Here is a 14,049-nt window from a genome sequence, read left to right on the forward strand (position 1 = left end):
TAAATGTGGGACTGCATTATTGTTTGGGTTAGTGTGTCAGGTATCAAACCAGTTTTCTGTTAAATTGCTTGACTAGATTGTTTTTTTCTTTCCCAGTCCTTCTTTACTTTTTGCTACTACCTTCTTATCCTATTTCCCCCTCTGATAAGATGATTAAACAAGATGTCAGGTTCTAGGACCTTGCACAGATCGATATGCAACGCTATACAGCTGACTCACCCTGATATCCTGACCACTGGTCTATCAAGTCTGGTATTCTAGCCATAGCACTGGCTATTACCACAAAACCAGGTCCATCTATCTAAGGTATTCCTATAAGAACCAGGTATTAGTATTATTTTATTATTTTATTTATTATTTCCGTAGTGTCTGAGTGCCTCATAATCTTTATTGTATTAGTCTACATCCACACTGTGAGATAGAAGTGTAATTCCCCGCTCACATACACACACTTGCAATGACTCTCATCAAGTTAGCGTGAATATAAATAGTCGTGTTGACACGATAACACAGGCAGAGGCAGTGGAAGCATGGCTTAGCTGGGCTGAGTACAAATCCACTTGAAACAGGTGGACATAGGGCATAAATATGTTTGAGCCTCTCTCTGACAAAGAGGTAACTAGGGCCCTGGATAGAAGGGTCTTGCAGGGAGCAAGACCAGGAAGAAGTTCTGACATGTACCTCTTTGAGTAAATGCCAATCTGTTTTCCACTGGTCACATCATTACCTGATCCTGTTTCTACTGAAATCAATTAACAATTTATCACTGGGTTCAATGGGTATAAGTTCAAGCCCTTTGGTATAATGAAGCACTGTTAGCACCATTGTTAGGATTGCACCAGGGTTTTCAGTTTAGTTGGACTCTTAAATCTTTCCTTTTCATGTATCACTACAAGGTCGTGACAAGCTAAACCCAGGAACTAGTATTTTGAGCTGAATATTAACTGTTTAAAAACTCAATTTTTGAATTTTTACATGAAATGTCACTCTTTTATCAGAACCCTTTTTATAAAAGAAAATAATAAATAAAAAATTCAGTTGTTCTCTGAGTAGCAATTGTATCATATATGGAAACTAAATTAATTTAACCAGGAACAAGAAGAGTTTTAGTCTGGCTTTAAGTTCAAATGTCAGTTGAACATTAAATACAGAGCGGTGTATACCTGTGCTTCCATAATCTTCATCTGGGGAAGAGCTTGGATTCCGTCATGTTGGAACGAGATCCTGAAGCAAAACATCTTATTTGATTTTTTGTCTAATTACTTTTTTAATTTCACTGATGGTAAGTAATGCAGCCATCTCAATATCTTTATATCTCTATAAAATCTGGGACACAAATAAATAACATTCACTAATAGGTGTCTTTTCTTTCTACTTTTTTTTCCATTTATATTTTATTCTCCCCCTCTTTTCTTTCTTTGTAAAATTATACTCTTCTTCTCGTTTTCCTAAACTGAAGTACTTTTTTCTTTTCCCCTGTTCTTTCTTTGATGTGTTCTTCCCCCCAGTTTTTAATCATCCATTCTCTTTTATCTGCCCTTGTTCACCCATTGCTACCTCTGCTTAGCCATTTTGGTATTTCTTCTTGTCCAATCCTGCCCATATCCCGTTTCCTGCCCAATGACAATTTCTCTTTCCCTCCTCAGACTTCTGCTATGTAGCTCATCTCTTTTTCTCCCTCTTTGCCTGTGTTGGCTTTCTCCCATTCTTTTCTCTCCCATCTTGGTCATCTCCTATTCTGTCCTCCATGCCTTTATCTTGCCAGTATTGGCAGTGCAGGTGTTATTTCCACTACAAACAGATTCACTGGGTCTGATTCACTGCTCATTAAAGTCAATAGGAGTCTTTCCTTTTACTTCAGTGACCTTTGGATCAGGCCTATACAATATAAAATATATATGGGGTATCTGGGAGAAATAGAAGATCATCTAGGCCAGCTGTCTGCTAATATAGGAACTTTCCCTGCAATATTATAAATTCAGGGCTTTCCTTGCACACAGTATCCAGAAAATTTGCTGAATGTTGATTGTGTGCTGTATGTTTATTGACTGAAACACTTGAGTTGTTGCTTTTCATATTGGTAATTTTAGAGCACAGATGCCTGGCATATTTACTCACATACCAGAGCTCACATTTAATAAGCAAAATGTCAAGTATATTGTAATCCACCATGAAAACTGTGAAAAATATCCTTGCCATCTGCACTGTGCCTTCTGCTTCAGCCTAAAAGAATTTTACAAGCAACTACATGAAATTAACATTCAAGTCAATATTTATAAATGACAACGACCTCTTGCAGGCCTAATCCTGCTATACTTCCACACCTCAGCCTCCTACTGGCATTCATGGAAAGTTTTAGCAGGCATAAGGGAGGCAGAACTGTGCTGAAAGTTTTTTTTTAAATTTTATTGAGCCATAACATTCTCACAATACTAAATGAGATAGCTTGAAACAGAGAAACACAACTAAAAGTTATTGATATAGTTTAAGGGCCAGATCCTGAGCCAATGCCAATTGACATAACCTCAGTGACTTCGGCTTGTGTAAATGAGCTCCATTGATTTCAGTTAAGCTATGCTGATTTACACCATTCAAGGATCTAGCCCTAAGTAATCATCACACTAGTGGATAGGGAATTTAACAGTGATTTGATATACTGGTATGGTACAACATTGCATTTACTCAAGATTTGAACTACTTAGATTGTATGCTATTTGGGGCAGGGGCCATCTTTTTTATTCCATCTTTCTTCTAGGCACTACCACAATACAAATAATACATAATAACATGGCTGTGTCTGTATCCAGATAGAAAGTTCATGATTTCCTAGCTCTGGGCCTGCTCTTGAAAACCTTCTTCAATCCTCTTTCTTCAGTGGGAGTGAAGGATGCTCAGTGTGCCGCATGATCGCACCCCAAAAAAGGATGAGAGAGAAGTTTCTTGCCCATTGCAGTTGTCTGACCATCCAGAAGTGGTGAAAGTCCAGCCGGAACGCTAAGTAGCAAAACTGACTCAGGGCTCGTCTACACTTAAAATGCTACAGTGGCACAGCTGCGGCACTGTAGCGCTTCAGTGTGGACACTATCAACACTGACAGGAGCAACTCTCCATTGGCGTAGGTAATCCACCACCCCAAGAGACTGTAGCTAGGTTGACAGAAGAACTCTTGCTTCAACCTAGCACTGTCTAAGCAGGGACTTAGGTCGGCTTAACTACGCTGCTCTGAAGTGTGGATTTTTCACATCCCTGAGCAACGTAGTTTTGCTGACCTAATTTTCTAGTGTAGACCAAGCCTAAGAAAATGCAGACCTACTCCCTGACCCAAGAGAGTGAATATAACCTTTGCCATTTCCACCACTTGATTTCCCCAAACCACCTGCAATACCTCAGTCAGATCATTCTCATTCAAGCCACAGTCCAAGATAGATACTGGGAGAGCTCCAACCCAAGCAATCAGAGGCTGATGAAATAGAGACGTGGAACTGGATGTCCTCTGCATATTTGTGGCACTGCCACTGATCCTGCCTTTTTGTTTTCACTACTGGCCCTACATATACATGTTGAACAGAAGGCTCAAAGAGGAAGAAAAGCTAGATTGGAAAGGGGAAATTACTTGTTTAAATGAAAATATTTACAATAATTAGCAAATGTGGCAGAAATACTTATGAAGAAAACAATTCAGGTCATATGGATTTATGTCTGAAGTTGTTTAGATATGCAAGTGTTTCACAAGTGTTCTTGAAGTCTTGTGTTTCCTTTGATCAGTTCCAATATGATCATCTCCTGGGCAGACAGGCCAGTCTCTAATCTTACATTCCATCTGGGTGAGTTTCATTTCTCACCCAGCATGGCAATACTCTTCCCTTCCACCATTTATCTTCTCTGTATTGCCTCATTCCTTCTGTAAGTCATCTCCAAAAGTTTTCTGTACAACATAACCATATAGGGATCACAGGATAAATGCAGATTTTAAAAATGGGGCCAGCATAACCAACTGGACAGTGTATGTTAAACGTCCCCCTCTATGATCAATCCAAGTACAGACTTCTGCCAGCAGAGCTATGTCAGTCAGGAGTGTGAAGAAGTGTGATCCCTGACTGACATACCTTTGATGACAAAAGCTCAAGTGCAGATGCAGTCATACTGGCAAAATTGCACTTTTGCCAATATGGCTTGCTTCACTTGGGGTGATGGTGGTGTGAGGTGTGGTATAAGCTAAACCAGTAAAGTACAGCTTTGACAGTATATTCAGAATGTTCTGGTGGATAAGTGATTTTTTTTTTGAGTAAGAAGATCATCCAGGTTAGAGTAGGGAAAAGCTTATCAGGTATCTATAGTATTGCTAATGGCACTCCTCAGGGGTGTGTTGTCAGCCCTACCTTATTTGCCATTAATATGAATGATCTCCCAAAAGGTACAAGGGCAGAAATAGGAATTATCATATTTTTGGATGTTTGTGCTATGTGGGTTAAACACTGGAGAATTTGAGTGGCTGGAGAGAGAATCAAAGAAGCATTCAAGGAGGTCTCAGAATGGTGTCATGCTTATGTATTTAAATTTTCAATTGCTAAAACAGAGGGAATGATCTCCAGTAGAAGAAAAATTAAAGATGAATGTAATTTATATCTTTATGGAGAACAGGTGCATGTAGTTAACAGTTTTAAATCTGGGTGTGCTGTTTGATAATTAACTTACTTGGAAGGGCCAGACTGGAAGTATTACAAATAAATGCTATGGCAGTATTACTCTATTTGAAAGTATTGCTGGGATTAATTGGAGAGCAGATAAGAAAGTGCTGATGATGCTATATAGGGCATTAATAAAATCAGTCATAGATTGTGGGTGTCAAGCCTTTACTTCTGCATCTGGATCAGAGCTTAAAAAGTTAGCATCGGTTCAAGCTCAAGGGCTATGAATTGTATGTGATGCATTTCTTAATGATGCCACTGTGTGTAATCCAGATAGCTAGTGGTGAAATGCCTATAAATTTAAGAAATAAAATGTTAGATCTGATATTTTAGGTTAAAATCAAGGGTGATAGTGCAGATAAGAATACGAGACAAATAAATGAGGAATATTGGGAACAAAGTGGATGAAATTTTGCCTGACACAATAAACTCCCTCATGGTTTAGGGTTAAAATACAGGTGAAAGAGTTAAGTGAAAAGTAAGGACTAAAAGAGATTTAAATCTATAGTTACAAGGCTGTAAATTATACCTGGAAAAATGTTTCTCTGGATGAGGATTTAGAATTTTATAATAAAATAAAAGGAAAGAAAGAGTTGTCCTATATGACAGATAAAGTTTGAGTTTATATGTGATAAATGGAGTCAACATTGTTGAAAATATATTGATGGATCTAAAAATGAAAAATAGGTAGACTGGGAGCAAACTTTTGCGTTCCTGAGATTGGAGCTAAGAAATCTAAAAGAATATTGAATTTTTGTAGCCTTTGTGATAGCTTAATTACTGGGAATAATGTTACCATTACAGATAAGGGACATATAGCCTACCACGGCTGTTATCTTTTCAGATTCATAATCAGGTATGCTGGCAATTAAAAGGGGTACCTCGGAAAGCAGGAGTGACCTAATAAATGAAATAGTGTTTTTGACAACAGGGTTTGTATGCTCTGGCATGACCATGGTACTAGCATGGATTCCAGCACATGCTGGGATATCTGGCAATGAAATGGCAAATAAGGAAGTGAAAAATGCTTTAAAAAATTAGGAATTGATATAAAGACTCCTTTTGAGTAAGCAGGAATTTAAAAATTTAGTTAAAAAGGATTTAAAAGAAATGGCAAGAATTAAGAATCAAGGGGAAAAGAGGAAGAAGATTCTATGAGGTATGCCCCAAAATAGAGGATAATGTGCTACTCCAAAGTTATGAAAGGATCCATCAAGTACTCCTATTTAGCCTGATAACTGCTCACTGTGGTTTGAATAATAATTTGCATTTATTTAATAGACACAAATTTGGGTTATGCAACATGGAAGGTTAAAGAACCAGTTGATTACCTGATCTGGGAATGCAAGGAGTGTTCCCAGGAAAGATAAGTTCATTATGAAGAATTTAGATGCTTTAAGGAGACAGAATATACTATTTAGTGAAAGTGTTGGGAAAGTGCGGTAGTATTAATAAAGCTGTGCTACTTTTCTTAAGGAGATGGAGAAGGGCAGGAGTGGCATGAATGTATGAGGAGGTGCTCTGCCAAGGACAGATTTGTGGCACCTTAGTTGATCAGCCAAGATGGTGGCTGTTGCTCTAGTAGCTATGCAGCTCTATTTTTAAGTATTTATTTTACTTGTATCTCAGCTGTAGGTGTATGGTATTTTACCTTGGGCAGAGTGTTGTTATGTTTTCCAAACAAAATTTGTGTGGAAAAAGAGGAAGCATTGTTTTCTTGTGAGTTATTACCCACTTCAGACTGTATCACTGCATCCCTTTCTCCCCCTGTTCCTTTGCCCACTGGGCCTTCTTACTTAAACCATCCTACCTACCTTTGAGAACAGTGATCAAAACAAGACCCAATGCCAATAAACAAAACATAGGAACATGTCTATAGAGAAGAGCACTCATTTATTATTATTATTATTATTATTTATTATTTATTATTATAGCACTTAAGGACTCCAACCAAGATCAAGGCCCCATTGTGCTAGGCCCTGTACAAACACTTAATAAGAGACAGTTCCTGTCTCAAAGAGCTTCCAAAGCCTGCAAACACTTACACAAGTGGCTAACTTTTATTCATTGACTTCAATAGGAATACTCTCAGATGCAACATTAAGTACATGTGCAGGTGTTTGGGATGTAAACAGATAAGACAGACAGGAGAGAGGAAGTAAGATACCCAGCAATAGGCATTAAGAACTACCGTGGGACTTCTATAGATGAGGGAAACTTGTACTGGTGTAACTACATTAATGTAGTCACATTGGTGCAAGCCCCATCTGATACCAGATCAGTGCATCTATCATGCGGGTTTGCAGAAGTGCAGCTATGTTGGCATACTTACACTAGTGCAAGAATCCTCAGTATAGACAGCATCTTTGAATGAGAGAGCAAACTGGCCCAGGACTTCATAGGGTTACATTCCAAGTAAGGTGTATTTGATTAAGGTGTTCACACATGGATATCATTTTTTTAATTTGCTAATGAAATGCTTCCTTTGTTTGTACAGTGCCTAGCACAATGGGGTTTTGGTCCATGACTGGGGCTCCCAGGCACTATGGTGATACAAATAATACAAATAATACCATTTCAGCCATCCTTTGCTAAATTCTACCTTTTGAATTTTGACACAAATAACATTTAGGATTTAACCAATCCATTTTATGAAAGACAAATATTCAATTTGCTTCCCATTCATCAATATACTGATGTAGTACAGTGCTTGAAGAAACTTTGTATTCAGCAATAAAGTAGTTAGTAAATGCGTAGTACATATTAACTGAATTGAGTTGCATGTCTGAATAGGCAGAGTCTTTAGCTCTGCCTTTAAATTCTTCATCAGCTTTAAGTTCCACATCAGCTTTAAGGTCCTCATTAATATAAAGTTCTACCACAATAGCCTATGTTACATTTTGTATTCGCTTTATCGGAATGTAGCCTATGCCTTGAGTTTCCAATGGCCTGACAGCAAAAACCTCTGGATTTTGACTCCACTCTGGAATAAGTAACAATTTCTTTTCTGCAGATGTAGTTAGACAGTTAAATCAAAGTGTAAGAGGAAGCAGCATTTGCAGCCCCAAAGGGTAAGATTTGTATTCCTCTCTATTCCTTTAAGACTGTCTGGCCAATTTATGAGTGTTGATGGTGGGATTCCAACTGGCGGCGACTTCCCCAGCAGGTTGCCCCACTGTGAAATGATTTCATGAAAAGAATTAAAGGAGAGGAAAAATGCAAAGACTTCAGGGTATCTCCCCTAACCTACCTTCACCCCCAACTTCTTTGGTATGTTAGTTTAAAATAAAAGGTGAATTTGAAGAATCATGTAACACAAGTTAGAGATTCTGTCTCCATTGAAGTCAATGTGAATAACCCCTTTGACTTTAACAGGACTGGGATTTTACCCCTAGTACATATAATACATCCATCTCCCTGCCAAAGAAGGAAAACCAGAGAAATATAGAATCAGTTTGTCCATTGAAAATACATGCAGGTAAACCTCAACTTTATAAGTTTTTAAAAAAATTATCAATGATGCCTTTGTGTCCTTTAGCCTACTACTTTCCCCTGATTTTATTAAACCCAATTTTTTTCTCAGACTTTTGTTAAAATCAAGCATTACTTGTACTTTTAGATCACCTAGATGATAAGGAAATGTTGGGGCATCTATTTTCTCACATTTACCTTTGCCTGTGTGTTTGGTGAAGATTATTCTGAAAGATTTTTCCTTGGAAGAGACAGCATTCAAAAATCTGCGTCTGTCTTTGCCAATAAATCACCTTTGTTTGGGATCTGAATCCACTGTTTCACTCCGCCTCCCATACTATCTAACTTTTATTATAGAATCAAACAAGTTCTGTAATTAATTTAATTGAAACTGTGAGATCTGCAATTTATCTGGAATATGCTTAGTTGGATTTCCTGAATGTACTTTTGAATATTATGGGGCAGACACTCAGTAAATTGGCATAGCTCCATTGAAGATAATTTACAGTGGCCGAGGATCTGCCTACCGTCCATTTGCAGCAGAAACCTGTCCTCTCAATATGCCCAATGCTGTTCTCATTGAAAGTCAGTTGGAGTTTTGCTTTTGATGCCAACGGGAACAGAATCGGGCCTTAAGAAGTGTAAGTTTCTTCCCAGCCTCCAAGTTAATCTGCTCTTACTTCCCAACAACATATGGTCTTTGATTTGTCTCTCTTCAATATCATTAGTATAAGAAGAAGCAGGAAAAGTTATACCTATGTCCTTCAGCCATTCCATATTAAAAAGATTTCTTTCTCACTAGTCAAGAGTTTGCTTAGCTCTTATCGAGGAAGAGTTTGGTAAAAGTTCCTGCAACTGCCTGGAGCTCCGAGAGCTAAATTTTAATAGGTCTTAAGAAGCCAGTAACACTGCACTAAAAAGTGGAGAGCTGAAACAAACAAACAAGAGCTGGAAAAAAGAAGAAAAAAATACTCAGGTTATGTACAGTCTAGACTGTCCTGACTCTTGACCTGCTGCACTGTTGGCGGCAGAGAAGATTGTGGAGGGGCTATTCAATGTGAAGAGTCATCTGGAGAGTCAACCAACCAATCAAAACATCTGACTCTGTTTACTACAGTAGGGGGACTGCAGAACCCATCACTAGTGAATTTGTGGACCCATCCCCGGCTGTAGGAAGGGTGCAGCAGCCCTCAGGGCATCAGCAGTGGCCACTTTTTTCACCAGAGCAGGACTTGCTTATACTGAGTCATTGCTCTCTGACATGACATCCCCTAACGTCAGCTCCAGTTCCAGACGGCTTGCTCAATGCCTTCAGATTCTCCACCATATTGATGGAACCCAGGGCAGTAAAATAGAAGACATTTATGGCTACAAACATAGAAGGCGGATGTTTCTGCAGAACAGGTACTCAGGAGAGAAACCTTTTGGGGAACCAATTATAAAAAGCCTCTTCTAAAGCCCAGGACAAAACCAAAACATATTTATCTTCTGTTAATGATCACAAAACTCAGAAGAGAGTTTTTAAGTTACTTTTACACCCTAGACAGTCCTTTTAGCATTAGGGAGCCTCAGAGAAATACGTTAGGAGAGACAACAGATTCTCTAAGAATAGATGGGGAAAAGCCAAGTCTAATAAACCTAGATGTGACTCCTTCTCCAGGAATAGAATTCAAAAGGATCCGCCCCCCCTCTAGATTTCTCCCCGCTCCTTCAACCCATTCAAGAGGAAAACTATATTCTGGCATATTGATCATCTTCTCCAAAGGGAGGCAATAGAGCCTGTCCCAGTCCAGGAGCAGTGTCAGGGCTTATACTTTTCCTTATTCCAAAGAAATTGGGAGGACAGGGCAGCACTGGATTTAAAGACTCTCAACAAGTTGATCCTCTCCCACAGGTTCAAAATGGAGACCATGTCTACCATGTCATCTATCACATGGGGATTTCCTAAACTCTGTGGACTTGAGGAGGTATATCTCACATTCCCATCTTTCCCATCCACAGACAGTATCTGAGGTGTGTATACAGTACTCAGCATGTGTAGTACAAAGCACTTCCTTTTTTCATTGCCACTGCCTCCCTGGGATTCACAAAGGGGCTGGTGCTAACAATGACTTCCCAACATCTAAAAGGGGTATACATGTACCCTTTTCTCAATGACACTCTGATAAGAATCTCCTCCCTTCTCCCTGAAGTCAGCTAGAGACATGCAACTGACAGTACACACCCTTCAATGGCATGGGTTTATAATCAGTCTGGAGAAAAGGCAGCTAGTCCCTACACAGACAATAGAACAGCTGGGGGTTTGGCTTAGGGTGACAAGATAGCAAGTGTGAAAAAACGAGACAGGGAGGGGAGGTAATAGGCACCTATGTAAGATAAAGACCTATAAAATCGGGACATCTGGTCACCCTAGTTTGGCTGGACATTTCAGTCCACAGGGTCTTCCTCTCCAGATACATGCAGGTACAGATTCTGGAGCAAGTTTACAAGATCCTTCACAGTCCACATTCCTACATGAAGGACTTGCTACGTTTAATAGGCATGCTCATGTCATGCCGATACCTCCCTGGGCAAAGGTTCATCTCAAACTCCCCTAATCATGTTCACAATGCCAAGATTTCCCTGCCCAGTAAAATGATCCCTCAGATGGTAGTTAGATTTGACAAGATTCACGCACAGTATCCAATGGGCAGACACCATAATGACGGATGCCAGCCTGGAGGAATGGGGATCTTACACAACTCAACACATGGTAGAAAATCAATGATCACAGATGGAATCTCACTGCACCAGAAACTGTTTGGAACTGCAAGTAATTCACCTAGCCCTTCAGGCACTGTTCCCTACCTTAACTCCAGACACATACTTGTGTTCACAGACAACGCTACTGTCATGGCATACATAGACAGAGGGGCACCTGGTCGAGCTTGTCACAAGCAGAATCCACAACCGTCTTCAGGGGGCTGAGAGAAATGTTCTGTCGTGTGGGCCATGCATGTCAAAGGAAAACTGATTGCTATGGCAAATTGGCCCGGCCACAAAATTGCAGAGGGGGGCGTAGTGTCTCACTAGAAGGCATTTGACCACATAATCCAGACTTCTGGGAAACCAATGTGAGATCTCTGCATCCAGCTCCAATGCCAAAATGAACAACTCCTAGGCCAGGAGAAGAAATCCTTGGGGCCCCGGGAATCAACATCTTCTCCCAGGTATGGCCCAGGGCTCTCCTATATGCATTCACTTCTTTTCCAGTGGTAACATGCACCATCCAGCACATACAGAGACAATAGGCTACAGGGATTCGGATTGTACCATACTGACCCTGGTTTTCAGAGGTGAGGTAAACTTCTTTAGACAGAAGGTTAGCCTGTTGAGTTTCAGCTCTAGAAATCATGTTATGATTTTGATGTATATTTAACCCTTTTGCTTCCATTATCTGTGCTCATTTTTTTCTTGACTCTCAAATCTTTATGTATTATGATTATGTATCTTTTTTTTCAATATAAATATATTTCAGTGCTGTGATATTATACAAGGAGCTGACCCTGAGTTTAATCATTCAAGCTGGTGTGTACACTGTTCCTTTGGGGACAACAGACCTGGGATTTCTGTGCATGTTGGGTGATTAAGGGGCTGGATACTACAGGGGAATGTTTCAAATGGGCTCAGGGACAATAACACCTATTGTTAATCTGCAAGGCAAAGTAAGGGCTGACCTAGCCCAGACGACATTGTGTGGTGGCTAACAGGCTGGTCATGTCAGAGAGCTGACACCCAGTTAAGCACCAGTAAGTCTCCCTGTCGCTGGAGGCAGAGGCCTAACAAGAGGACCCACAGTTTTGGGTACCTCGAGAATTGTCACATCTTCTACTACTGCTACAATCCACTCTGGACCTACTATTTCTGGGCCATATGTTCCACCACAACCTGGCATCTCTGAGTTACCATACTGCGTGGTTATTGAGAAGTCACATTAAAATAAACTATGATACTCCAAGGACGTGATCTCTACCCTACTGAAGTCCACAAAGTTTTCCACCAATTCTCAATAAACACGACTATGGAGAATATTTGGTTCCTGGTGCACATCAGAAGGATACATGGCAGGATCAGCTTTGATCAAATTGCTCCTAGAATTCTTACAAGCAGGTCTTGCTATGGGGCTACAATACAACACACTTAGAAGTCAAGCATTGGTTATATCCTCTATTCTGGCAGCCAGAGGTCAATCTTCCTTATCCTCATCACCTTCATGTCAAAAAAATCCCCAAAGCTATTGCCCTAATCAAAACTCCTGCTAGTCACAGCATAGCCCCAAGAGATCTTTCTCTAGTACTGATTGCACTCTTAGGTCTACTTTTCAAATGCATGTCCAAGTGTCTCCATATTTCTTGACAACTAGTCACTTTTCAAGTGGCAATAACATTTGTCCAAAGGGTCTCAGAGGCTACGTTTATACTGACAGCGGCAAAATCGCCGCCGCCAAATCAATCTTTCTGGATTGACTGAGTGGTCAGTGAGACCCGCTCAATCGATCAGGAAGTCGACTGAGTAAGTCCACCCCCTCAAGTAGCGTAGCGCTGCGTCGACGGGAACAATGTGAACAGTGCGCAGAAGGGAAGCAGAGCAGTCAACGTCAGTTACGCAAACTACTCTGTGTAGTTTGCGTAACTCCCGTCAACTGCCACCGAATCGCGCGGTCAGTGTGAACCAGCCCAGAGATGGGAGCCCTATCCGCCATTCCCTCAAAATTGTGTTTCCATAATGACAGGGTGGTACTACAGGCAGACCCTTCATTCATCCCTAAGATAAATTCTTTCTCCCACCAGTCCCAGGAGATTTTGCCGTCCTCCTTTTGCCTAAACCTAGCCCATCCGAAAGAAAGAGTATGAGACACCTGAGATGTGTTGAAGTAAGAGGGCAGTTAAGATCTTTATTAAGAGAGCTAATACACCTCAGAGTTAGGGGACAGAGGGCTTCCATAGCAAGATATATTAGGTGAGGCACTTCTGAGACATATAAAGACAAGGAGAAAATGCTTCCATTCAAGATTAAAGCCAATTCCATCAGGGCAATGGCAATTTCCTTGGCCAACAGGGCCAATGCATCATACGAACAAATTTGCAGGGCAGCAACTTGGGCATCTCATCATACAGTCACAAAATTCTATAAGAGTGATAGATTTCAGCTGGGTGAAGCAGCCTTCAGGAGGAGGGTTCTGAGTGCCGTAGCTCTCTCTTAGCCAACCCACTAGTGATGGGGGCAGTGGAGCGTACAGCTACAAAAATTCTATCACTATGGAATTTATGGACCCATCCCTCCCAGTCACAATGAGAAAATTTGTCTCACATAAAAAATGTTCATTCTGGTAGGGGGTGAGTACTATATTTGTCATCTCCCTCTTATGGGAGGTTAATTTTCAATAGAGTTGAATTATTTTTTCGTTTTTTACGGAGAGCTGGTGGAAAACTGTGTTTATGTTTATTCTGTGGCCGTTGGGGTCATCCCAGTTTATATTTGTTTGTTTTCCACAGGTTGGACAGTTACTTCTTGTTCGGCAGTTTTATCTGTTATTCTTAATACATTCCGAAAGAGTGTTTTATTCAACTATGATAGCTATTAGCTTTGGAAGTGACTCTCTAGAGGGGCTCATTAGTGGGAGGAGTTATCTGGAGAGTCAGCCCAGCTCATCAGAAACATCTGACTCTGCCGACTACAGTATAGGGACTGAAAAACCCTTTGCTGCTGAATTTATGACCCATGCCCCTAACAGAACAAAAAATTTTCAGGTGAGAAAGACAATTTTTCGCATTAACATTTATATGCCTCAGCCTGCCCCTGTATAAACAGGAGATAATAATACTCACCTAGCTATAAGATTGTTGTGAGG

This window comes from Emydura macquarii, unplaced genomic scaffold (genome assembly GCF_026122565.2).
Source record: "Emydura macquarii macquarii isolate MOO-44397 ecotype Brisbane River unplaced genomic scaffold, CSIRO-AGI_Emac_v2 contig_2975, whole genome shotgun sequence".
NCBI lineage: Eukaryota > Metazoa > Chordata > Testudines > Chelidae > Emydura > Emydura macquarii.